This window comes from Euprymna scolopes, chromosome 19, assembly GCF_053919585.1.
Source record: "Euprymna scolopes isolate OS-2025 chromosome 19, ASM5391958v1, whole genome shotgun sequence".
NCBI lineage: Eukaryota > Metazoa > Mollusca > Cephalopoda > Sepiida > Sepiolidae > Euprymna > Euprymna scolopes.
The window spans coordinates 54,568,980-54,582,194 of record NC_136500.1 but is presented as its reverse complement, the minus strand read 5'-3'; the positions used below and the strand labels follow the sequence as shown (position 1 = coordinate 54,582,194).

General features: G+C 30.8%; 1 protein-coding gene and 1 pseudogene across 2 annotated transcripts in view; both read left to right on the top strand.

Annotated features, from left to right (window-relative positions):
• Positions 1-13,215, top strand: part of LOC145303589 (uncharacterized) — a 121,894-nt gene that overhangs the window by 102,010 nt on the left and 6,669 nt on the right. The window lies entirely within an intron of this gene.
• Positions 4,743-4,912, top strand: LOC145240488 (U2 spliceosomal RNA; annotated as a pseudogene).

Genomic DNA, 13,215 nt, shown 5'->3' with positions numbered 1-13,215 from the left:
ACAAAGAATAAAACGGTTCACAGTTCGTTAATTAAAAGACAAAACACAAGTACTTTTTCACAAAATCAGTCCCCAAAACGAGATCATTCTCTATTCTATTAGAAAAACGCTGTCTTTCTTTCTCATTTTTTTGTTTTTGTTTTCAATAAAGCCAAGAAATTCAATTTGCAAACAATCCCAAGAAATATATTTTGATTAAACAAAACCACCACAAATAAAGAACAAAGCTTTGAATCGCAATCTCATGACTTTGTTTTTAGTTTTGTAATTATGCCCAAATGCATCTTATTTTCTTTTAATGGATTGACAGTTGCTATTTCTTTGGACGAGTTAAGGGCAGAATAGATTCATTGATTGATATAATTAAATGAATGATTTTGTGCTACGAAACAGTTGCTGTCAAGAATGGTAAATGTCAACATAATTAAAAGAATAAATTGTAAGATGGTCAACATCATGAAATTTGAAATATAGACTTTTGTCATTTGTTTGTTATATGCTCTGTATTAACATTAAGCATCACAAATTAAGGATTGGTATTTATAAGAAAAAAGTTAAATATAATTGAAAAAAATCCTATTTCCACAGAAAAAAAAATATACATACATTTAACTATGTTTCCTCCCAGAATCTCTGACATGAAACTTTATACAGTATATAACAGAAAAAATGTCTCCTCTGTAAGAATTTTTTCCTCACCTGCTTTAGCTCCAAGACAGCGGCAAAAAATTAATTACAACAAAGCATACCTCTAAAATTCGACACAAATTTTATTCATTCTTCGTTGCAAAAAGGGAATGTCTATTTTGCCTTTGAATAAAGTAGGTAACACCTCAAAAGGTAGTAGTCCTTTAATCTTCAGCAGGAACTGGAATTTGGGTTCAGCACTGTTTGAAGATCGGATTAATTACAGACGTTTGAAAGGGTAGGCATGATGCCTTCTGATGATGGATTCAATTTTCGATTAGAGTCGACATCAGAGAAATTTATAAAGCATGTTCATTTGAAGGAATTGTCATTAAAGACAGGTCAATAATTCTGACATTAAAAAGTCTCTGGGAGACATATATAATAATAATGTAGCCTAATCATTTAGGCTTTAAACATAAAGTCTCAAGGAGACAAAGAGTAGAGGCACCCAAATATCCATAGAAAGTTGAGTTTCATTTTTCTTCTACGGTTGCTGTATTTCGAACTGAAAAAAGAAAAGTCATTCAAAACCCCGCCAAACTCATCGCTCAGCGGTTAAAACTTCGACCAATCTGATTGGTCTAAAGACAGTGGGTAGCCAATTAGCCAATGAGAGGCTTGCTTATAATTGTAAAATTTTTCACACCCTCAATCTAGCTGGTCATCTCCAGTCTCTAACACCTTTTCTGCCAACTTGGCTCAGATCAGATCAGCATTAAGTTGCTGGCTTGACTATTTGCCGTTTGTTGATTCTGGTCAGACAATTGTGGCAAACAAACAATAGTGTTTGATCGAATTCAATTAGTAATCAAAACATCTCCCAATTTTCTAAACAGCGATAACGTTTACATTTTTTTCTTTTCTCTTTTTTACTTAAATAAACACATACACACTCCGTTTATTTCTTTCTAATTTAAATACTGATTCCTTTTTTTTTCTTCTTATATCGACACATACATGTTTCTTTTCGTTATTCTCAACGTAAAAATTGACACAATCAACAATTTTTTTTCATGGTCATATTTTTCACTAGCCTGAGTGCTCGGCGTTGCCCGAGTGTGTGAAGGTGTTTGTTGAGCAAAAAAAAAAAAAAAGTGGTAGTAGGAAGGCAGGCTCGAACCCGTACCATGAAATATGAAAAGGATGTGAAAGAAACGTGACATCTTTGCCGTTGCATCGATCGCAAAACCGGAAATGGTGAACGTCGAAATTAAGGCCAGTCAATCGAAAAGAGGGGATGACTTGCGAAACAATCAGCGAAAAAAAGCAACCATTCCTTGGAAAAAACTAATGTTTTTAGTCAATTTTTCGATATTTGTCGTCGGAAAGTTTGAGGTTTAAAACGATACCGGTTTCTTTTAAATACATCTTTTCTGTGTGCTGGCGTTTGTTTTCTTCTATATTTTTTCTATTTTTTCTGCCTTTCTCACTAGTTTACACATAAAGTACTTTCTCTTACATATTTATTTTTTCACAAACATATTTTTTCTCATATCAATAACATATTTCTTCTTGACTTGTGTTTCTTTTTTTCCCCTCCCAGATTTTTTATGGCGTTGTGTGTGTGGTAAGCCGTATGTTCCGGATTCCTTATGTCCCCTAATTATGGGGAGACAATTCATGTATTTCATGTGATTGTCTCTAGTTATGTATATATTTTTATGTCTATTTTTATGTATGCATGCGTGTTCACATATAACAATAAAAGAACAGATACAATTCAATGGGGAATAGGGAAACATACCTTCCATCTGGCTGATCTTGTGTTGACGGATTCTTGAAAAAAAAAAACCCCAAAAATACAACATGAAGATTCTTACGACACAAGTCTTGCTTGTGTTTACAGTCTTTATTTTCCAAAGTTTTCCCATTAAAAAAAGTACACTGGTCTTCAGTTCTACATCTTAATTATCGACTCCTTTACTTAGAACCATCATGATTCATTGACTGTTTCTCTCGACCTCTGATTGCCAACTCCTCATTATAGATTAACTTCTTACATGTAAATCTAAAATTCATTACGTCATCACTCATGTAATCAAAGAATCAAAACTCATCACCTATTGTTTTTTCACAAAATCTATTTGTCATTATTTTCTTTGTCTGCTAAATTCCTAAACTGCCTAATGAGATTCTTGGTGAAAACATATGAAAATTTAAGTAGTTATGCCTATGTAAAAAATAAAAAATAAAAAAATAAAAGTTCATCCATCAAGTTACATTCCTGGAATCTATTTACTGTAAATATTTTTATTCTTCTAAAACATAACTTCTCGCATCGATAACATTTTTCTATCTGAACAACACTAATTATCATAATCAAATATCAGCAAGATTATTCGGTATTTTCTGGGAAGCTAATAATGTCATATAGTGACATAACTAAGAGGGGGCGAGGAGGGGCGGACCACCCTGGGTGCAATCAGGCTAAGGTGATAAAAGTAGTTTGAAAACAATGGTGGAGACAGGCGGGCATATAACCTCCCAGATATAATTTATGCCTTACCCCAGTTTTGTCCCACCTCCTTCGTCAGAAATTTTCTAATAAATTTATGTGAATTTTGTGACTAGGAAAAATAGCAATGTTTTCAGCTTTCATGTGTTCAGTTTCATAGGCGGGCATATACCCCTCCCCCAGTAATAATTTATGCTCCCCCAGTTTTTCCCCCTCTCCTCCTTCCATCAGTAATTTTCTAATAAATTCTCAGGAAAATTAAGAGTGGCAAGATATAGCAATATTTCCAGCTTTCATGCCTTCAATTACTATAATCTTGGTTACTAACAAGAGACAGTGTTAAAACATTTTATCGGACGAGATGGTGTTTTAACTCTGTATCATTAATAACAACAAAACAAAATATAAAGTCAAAAGTTAAATTGGTTAGGTCACTGGCTTTTTTCACTTTTGTTTCCACCTTCGCATCAAGGCCTCGGGGTTCAATCCGACCTTCCGACCAAAACTTTTTTTTTTATTTTACACCTATTTTCAACACACACACCTCCAAACACACGGGCAACGCCGGGAACCCTCCGCTAGTGATTTAATAAAAGAAGAAAAAATTATGGAGAACTTTATATATCGTTAAAACAACGTTTGGTTTCTTTGAAATAATTTCTATAATCCTCCATCCAATTATTTCATTTGCTTTGAAGCATTTTCAGATTTGATTCTTGGAACTTAAAAAGCATTTTATTATTATTTATTATTTTTAATTATTGTTATTGTTTATTTTTATTATTATTGTTATTATTGTTATTTATTATTATAATTATTATTTATTTTTATTATTTATTGTTATTATTGTTATTTATTATTATAATTATTATTTATTTTTATTATTTATTTTTATTATTTATTGTTATTATTTATTGTTATTTATTATTATTTATTATTGTTAATATGTAGGAGTTCTCACACAGTTCATAACCAGAAATTGATTACTAACAACAATCGATGGTATTTCCTGGAATCTGAATAACAACAAGTTTCCTGAAATTTCCAGTAATTTCCACCTCTTTGCACATTCATTTGCATTATCGCAACAGCCACTTGCCATTGAGTTCTTGCTAGCAATGACCATTGATCTACATTGGAATTTGGATGGCAATAAGCACCCCAATGTCCCAATTCTCTTTACACTCATCTAGTGGAGGTCTTGTTAGTACTTTATCTCTTTGGTCTGTCCATTCATCTCGACCTTTCTTGACTATTTGGTGTGATGTCATTTGATGTGGACACTACACACGTTTTTTACTACTACTACTACTACTATTATTATTATTATTATTATTATTATTATTATTAATTTTATTATTGTTATTATTATTATTATTACTAATATTTTTAGTATTATTATTTGGCATTATTTATAGTATTTATTATTATTACTATTATTATTAAATATTATTTTTAGTAGAAGTAGTAGTAGTAATAGTATTATTATTTTATTATCTATATATATATATATTTATGTGTTTTTTGTGCTTACATTCGGTCAATTAAAACAAAAAAAATTGGTGTCGCTGTTGACGCAAAGCTAATAAAAATGATTTGTTCTTCTTGGCCTTTTGGCCAAGATCAAAGTGTAGTATCTGTTCTTCAGACTCTACATTTCAATTTCTTCTCTCTCAGTGGAAGAGAAATCCTTTACGACTAAGACAATTTTTTGTTCCCCAGACTCTACATTTCAATTTCTTCTTTCTCAGTGGAAGAGAAATCCTTTACGACTAAGACAATTTTTTGTTCTTTTTCTCCACATTAAATAACGACCCTGGTGTCTAAATCTGTCCCGTGGGGATGCATTGTAAACAGGTACTATATTTAATGTAACAAAGTTTTAATATTACAAAAGTAACCGTGAAAAGTAATTTCTGATTTAATTACAAAATGCCCTGGAAATGTCCCTTCTCTCTGATTAATTATAAAATGCGCTGGAAATGTCTCTTCTGATTAATTATAAAAATGTTCCTTCTGATTATTTTTGATTGTTTACTTGCCTCCCCTCAAGGACAGAGTTGGACATGAGGTCGGTTAAAAATTGAGGAGGACCAGCCCCCCAAAAGGGGCACTCTGGTCAGTAACAAAAATAAAAATTGTATCAGTAATGAAGGATTTCTCCTCCATTTACCATGACCAAAAAAGTTACTGGAATGCCGAGACTGATACTACACTCAGAAATTCATGTTGAAGCAATGGTTGCCTAATTTCTAACTGTGTTAATGCTTTTATGTATTAATTTCGAAAAGCTGCTGAAACAGGTTATGATTTAAACATTACTTTATTTCAAGTATATCTTAAACAGTGGGGTTGGGGATATGAAGTCAGTCCCGAAAATGACTTAAACCGTTTACGATTTAAACATTACTTTATTTCATGTATATTTTAACAGTAGTGTAAGGGAATATGAAATCAGTCCCGTATATGGCTGAAACCGTTTACACATTAAACATTACTTTATTTAATGTATATTTATAACAGTGGGGTGGAGGATATGAAGTCAATCCCGGAAAAGGCTGAAACAGTTTACTATTTAGACATTAAATTATTTCATGTATATTTTTAGCAGTTGGTTGGGGGATATAAAGTTAGTTCCAAAAATGGCTGAAACAGTTTATAATTTAAACATTACTTTATTTCATGTATATTTTTAATAGTGGGGTGGCGGACATGATTCAGTCCCGGGTTTGAATGAGAAAAGTGCAAATATATACTAGCAGAAAGCGTCGCCCAGTATTGAATGAGATAGGTGGAAAACATATAGTAGCAGAATACCCAGTGTCGCCCCGGGATTGAATGAGATATTTGAAAGATATATACTAGCAGAATATGCAGTGTCACCCGAGATTGGATAATATAGGTGGAACATATGTATTATGAGAATACCCAGAATTGATTGATGTGTTTTTAATGGAATAATCAGCCCAGGCAATATATCAAAGTTATTATTTAAGTAAGGAGGAAGAGACATAGTGGGTTACAGTTAAGAAAATTATTGTCGAAATTAGTAACATATCCAAGAATTATGAAAAATGCTGAAAAGTGAGTTACTTGATTGGTGTGTTTGTAATGAAATAATAAGCCCAGACAATATATCAAAGTTCTTATATCAGCAGGAGGGGACATAATGTGGGATTTTAATTATAAAAAATGATTGTCGAAATTATTAACATATCCAAGAATTATGAAAAATGATGAAAAGTGAGTTCATTGATTGGTGTGTTTGTAATGAAATAATGAGCCCAGGCAATATATCAGTTATTATTTTAGTAAGGGGAGGCTGTAAAGTGTGTCAGACTTAAGAAAAGTTATTATCTAAATTAGTAACATATCCAAGAATTATGAAAAATGATTAAATGTGAGTTAATTGATTGGCGTGTTTGTAATGAAATAATAAGCTCAGGAAATATATCAAAGTTATTATTTTAGTAAAAGAGGGCGATAAGGTGTGTTTAAATGATGAAAAATTATTGTCGAAATTAGTAACATTTCCAAAAATTATGAAAAATGATAAAATGTAAGTTAATTGGTGTATTTATAATAAAATAATCAGCCCAGACAATATATCAAAGTTATTATGTTAGTAAAAGAGGGTGCTAAGGATGGGCTAATTATGAAAAATGATTGTCAAAATTATTAACATATCCAAGAATTATGAAAAATGATAATCTGTGATTTAATGCATTAGTGTGTTTGGAATGAAATAATCAACCCAGACAATATATCAAAGTTATTATGTTAGTAAAGGGGGGCGATGATGTGGGATAAAATGATGAAAACTAATTGTCAACATTAGTAACATATTCAAAAATTATGAAAAATGACGAAATGTGAATATATCAGTTAGTGTGTTTTAAATGAAATAATCAGCTCAGATAGTATATCAAAGTTATTATTTTAGTAGAGGGTGGTATATAATGTGGGTTAAACATATGAAAAGTGATTGTCGAAATTAGTAACATATCCGAGAATTATAAAAATTGATGAAATGTGAGTTAATATATAGTTGTGTTTTATATGAACTAATCAGCCCAGAAAATATATCAAAGTTAATTTTTAGTAAAAGAGGGCGATAAGGATGGTTTTAATTATAAAAAACTATTGTCGAAATTAGTAACATATCCAAGAATTACGAAAAATTATGAAATGTGAGTTAATTAATTGGTGTATTTATAATGAAATAATCAGCCCAGACAATATACCAAAGTTATTATTTTAGTAAGAGAAAGCGATAGGGATGCTTTTAATTCTAAAAACATATGGTCGAAATGAGTAACATATCCAAGAATTACGAAAAATGATGAAATGTGAGTTTATTGATTGGTGAATATAATAATCAGTTCAAACAATATATCAAAGTTATTATGTTAGTAAGAGAGGGCGATAAGGATAGTTTGAATAATGAAAAATGATTGTCGAAATTAATAACATTTTCAAGAATTATGAAAAATGATAAAAATGTGATTTAATGCATTAGTGTGTTTGCATTAAATAATCAGACCATACAATACCATATCGCAAAGTTATTATTTTAGTAAGGGGCGATGATGTCGGTTAAAATGATTAAAAAATATTGTCGAAATTAGTAACATATCCAAGAATTATGAAAAATGATGAAATGTGAGTTAATTGATTGGTGTGTTGTAATGAAAAAAATCAGCCCAGACAATATATCAAAGTTATTATTTTAGTAAAGGTGGAAGCTATAAGGTGTGTTTAACTCATAAAAAAAATTGTTAAAATTAGTAACATATCCAAGAATTATGAAAAATGATGAAATGTGAGTTAATTGATTGGTATGTTGTAATGAAAAAATCAGCCCAGACAATATATCAAAGTTATTATTTTAGTAAGGGTGGAAGCTATAAGGTGTGTTTAACTCATAAAAAAATGATTGTTAAAATTAGTAACATATCCAAGAATTATGAAAAATGATGAAATGTGAGTTAATTGATTGGTGTCTTTGTAATGAAATAATCTGCCTAGACAATATATCAAAGTTATTATTTTAGTAAGGTGTTCGATATGGTAAGTTTAAATGATGAAAAATTATTGTCGAAATTAGTCACATATCCAAGAATTACGAAAAATGATGAAATGTGAATTAATTGATAGTTGTGTTTTTTATGAAATAATCAGCCCATACAATATATCAATTTTTTTTATTTTAGTGATGGGAGAGGCGATAATGTGGGTTAAAATTATGATAAATTATTGTCGAACATAGTAACATATTTAATAATTATGAGAAATGATGAAATGTGAGTTAATTGACCGGTGTGTTTGTAATGAAATAATCAGCCCAGGAAATATATCAAATTTATTATTTTAGTAATGGGGGTGATACAGTTTTAATAAAAGGGCTAGAAAAATATGATTATGCCTTCCTTCATGCTGAAGAGAAGGACCTCAGAATACCCAGCGACAATATATTACATATGAAAAATGCCACTGTGGAATTTCCACAGGTCCTGCTAGTTATTATTACTATTATTATTACAATTACAGACCTATTACATGTCTATCACTAATGTGGAAGCTGTTAACCAGAATCTTTGCAGAAAAAGTTTATGGACATCTTTGGAGTAATGGTGGTCTCCCTGATGAACAGGAAGGATGCCAAGGATCAACGAATGATTGATAAGGATGCAAAGAGGAAGAAGAGGAATTTGAGTGTAGCATGGAAAGGCTTTCGACATGGTTCTTCATTCATGGATTCGTGAAACACTATCGATGATGAAGCTTGCTAGGAATATGATAGGGCTTTTGACTCAATGGAAAAATGCTGCTGACAGCAAACAGAGGTACTTGAGCAGATTGGCATTAGACGTGGAATATTCCAAGGAGATTCGTTATCTCCACTTCTTTTTGTAATGATAATGATACCACTGCGCATCCTTTTGAAGAGAGAGAATCAGAAAAGTTTGAGTCACACGACGATGTTCACTCTACATAGGTCTGAACGCTTTTTTTCTTAGAACTGCCCGTCTATGGAACACTATCTGCTGGCTTGCTTCTTGACCGACTACAATATCATTGCCTTCAAGCCCAATGTAAACAAATTCAGAAAAGTCTGATGATGTTCACTCTACACAGGTTTGAACGCTTCTGCCCACTTCCCCCAGCAACCTGCTTTTATGGTGCCTGGGCACACCTCAAAATCACGTGTGAGATGTGAGTTTTTGAGAATTGTTCGAGACCGTAGACATTAAAAGACCATGGTCACCATCTTGGATCTTTTCGCTTTTCCTTCTCAACCTGCACAACAGAGACCCAAGGACGTTTTTTCGGTAAGCCTTCTCTATTTTTTTCACAGCTTAGGATCTGGTGGCAGATGCCTCGACCATCTACTGTTTATGGATGATTTGAAAATATTCAGTAGAAATGAGCAGGAAATGGAAAGACTGGTAGAACTTGTCGGAACATACTTGGAAGACATCGGATAGAGTTTGGGATTAGCTGCAGCTTATGTCCCCCATAATAGTCCCCTCCCCCACTTCAAAGTGGCACTGTGCTTTGTTTGGGGTGAAAAAAAGCAAAAAAAAAAAAAAAAACGCACATTTCCGGAAGCATCTTGTTAAAATGAAGCCCCTGGCAGAAAGAATCATGACTAAGAACTGTGTATGTGATTCCATGTAAATGTGAAAAACTATACAAAGGTGAAACATGTTGCCCACTAAAAGTAAAGTAAGAAGAACACCGAAAAGCAGTACGATGTGGAGAGATTAAAAAGTCGAGTATAACTGACTAGATATGGCAGGAAAAAAGAAATCATCTGTCCTCATGGGATGAAAAAAAAATTATAAACAGAATGGAGAGTAAGATGATTAAAAAAAAACAATTACTAAGCAATCAAAGAAATCAATTACTAAGCAAACAAAGAAACCAATTACTAAGCAATCAAAGAAACCAATTACTAAGCAAACAAAGAAATCAATTACTAAGCAATCAAAGAAACCAATTACTAAGCAATCAAAGAAATCAATTACTAAGCAATCAAAGAAATCAATTACTAAGCAAACAAAAAAAACAATTACTAAGCAATCAAAGAAATCAATTACTAAGCAAACAAAGAAACCAATTACTAAGCAATCAAAGAAACCAATTACTAAGCAAACAAAGAAATCAATTACTAAGCAATCAAAGAAATCAATTACTAAGCAATCAAAGAAATCAATTACTAAGCAATCAAAGAAATCAATTACTAAGCAATCAAAGAAATCAATTACTAAGCAAACAAAAAAAACAATTACTAAGCAATCAAAGAAATCAATTACTAAGCAAACAAAGAAACCAATTACTAAGCAATCAAAGAAACCAATTACTAAGCAAACAAAGAAATCAATTACTAAGCAATCAAAGAAATCAATTACTAAGCAATCAAAGAAATCAATTACTAAGCAATCAAAGAAATCAATTACTAAGCAATCAAAGAAATCAATTACTAAGCAAACAAAAAAAACAATTACTAAGCAATCAAAGAAATCAATTACTAAGCAAACAAAGAAACCAATTACTAAGCAATCAAAGAAACCAATTACTAACCAAACAAAGAAATCAATTACTAAGCAATCAAAGAAATCAATTACTAAGCAATCAAAGAAATCAATTACTAAGCAAACAAAGAAATCAATTACTAAGCAATCAAAGAAATCAATTACTAAGCAATCAAAGAAATCAATTACTAAGCAAGCAAAGAAACCAATTACTAAGCAAACAAAGAAACCAATTACTAAGCAATCAAAGAAATCAATTACTAAGCAAACAAAGAAACCAATTACTAAGCAATCAAAGAAATCAATTACTAAGCAAACAAAGAAATCAATTACTAAGCAAACAAAGAAACCAATTACTAAGCAATCAAAGAAACCAATTACTAAGCAAACAAAGAAATCAATTACTAAGCAAGCAAAGAAACCAATTACTAAGCAATCAAAGAAACCAATTACTAAGCAATCAAAGAAATCAATTACTAAGCAAGCAAAGAAACCAATTACTAAGCAATCAAAGAAACCAATTACTAAGCAATCAAAGAAACCAATTACTAAGCAATCAAAGAAACCAATTACTAAGCAATCAAAGAAACCAATTACTAAGCAAACAAAGAAATCAATTACTAAGCAAACAAAGAAATCAATTACTAAGCAATCAAAGAAACCAATTACTAAGCAATCAAAGAAACCAATTACTAAGCAATCAAAGAAACCAATTACTAAGCAAACAAAGAAATCAATTACTAAGCAAACAAAGAAATCAATTACTAAGCAATCAAAGAAACCAATTACTAAGCAAACAAAGAAACCAATTACTAAGCAATCAAAGAAATCAATTACTAAGCAATCAAAGAAACCAATTACTAAGCAATCAAAGAAACCAATTACTAAGCAATCAAAGAAATCAATTACTAAGCAATCAAAGAAACCAATTACTAAGCAATCAAAGAAACCAATTACTAAGCAATCAAAGAAACCAATTACTAAGCAATCAAAGAAACCAATTACTAAGCAATCAAAGAAATCAATTACTAAGCAATCAAAGAAACCAATTACTAAGCAAACAAAGAAATCAATTACTAAGCAATCAAAGAAATCAATTACTAAGCAATCAAAGAAATCAATTACTAAGCAATCAAAGAAATCAATTACTAAGCAATCAAAGAAACCAATTACTAAGCAATCAAAGAAACCAATTACTAAGCAAACAAAGAAACCAATTACTAAGCAAGCAAAGAAACCAATTACTAAGCAAACAAAGAAATCAATTACTAAGCAAACAAAGAAACCAATTACTAAGCAATCAAAGAAACCAATTACTAAGCAAACAAAGAAATCAATTACTAAGCAAGCAAAGAAACCAATTACTAAGCAAACAAAGAAATCAATTACTAAGCAATCAAAGAAACCAATTACTAAGCAATCAAAGAAATCAATTACTAAGCAAACAAAGAAATCAATTACTAAGCAATCAAAGAAACCAATTACTAAGCAATCAAAGAAATCAATTACTAAGCAATCAAAGAAATCAATTACTAAGCAATCAAAGAAACCAATTACTAAGCAATCAAAGAAACCAATTACTAAGCAAACAAAGAAACCAATTACTAAGCAAGCAAAGAAACCAATTACTAAGCAAACAAAGAAATCAATTACTAAGCAAACAAAGAAACCAATTACTAAGCAATCAAAGAAACCAATTACTAAGCAAACAAAGAAATCAATTACTAAGCAAGCAAAGAAACCAATTACTAAGCAAACAAAGAAATCAATTACTAAGCAATCAAAGAAACCAATTACTAAGCAATCAAAGAAATCAATTACTAAGCCAACAAAGAAACCAATTACTAAGCAATCAAAGAAACCAATTACTAAGCAAACAAAGAAATCAATTACTAAGCAAGCAAAGAAACCAATTACTAAGCAAACAAAGAAATCAATTACTAAGCAATCAAAGAAACCAATTACTAAGCAATCAAAGAAATCAATTACTAAGCAAACAAAGAAACCAATTACTAAGCAAACAAAGAAATCAATTACTAAGCAAGCAAAGAAACCAATTACTAAGCAAACAAAGAAACCAATTACTAAGCAATCAAAGAAACCAATTACTAAGCAATCAAAGAAACCAATTACTAAGCAAACAAAGAAACCAATTACTAAGCAAGCAAAGAAACCAATTACTAAGCAAACAAAGAAATCAATTACTAAGCAAACAAAGAAACCAATTACTAAGCAATCAAAGAAATCAATTACTAAGCAATCAAAGAAATCAATTACTAAGCAAACAAAGAAATCAATTACTAAGCAAACAAAGAAATCAATTACTAAGCAATCAAAGAAATCAATTACTAAGCAAACAAAGAAATCAATTACTAAGCAAGCAAAGAAATCAATTACTAAGCAATCAAAGAAACCAATTACTAAGCAATCAAAGAAATCAATTACTAAGCAATCAAAGAAACCAATTACTAAGCAATCAAAGAAACCAATTACTAAGCAAACAAAGAAACCAATTACTAAGCAATCAAAGAA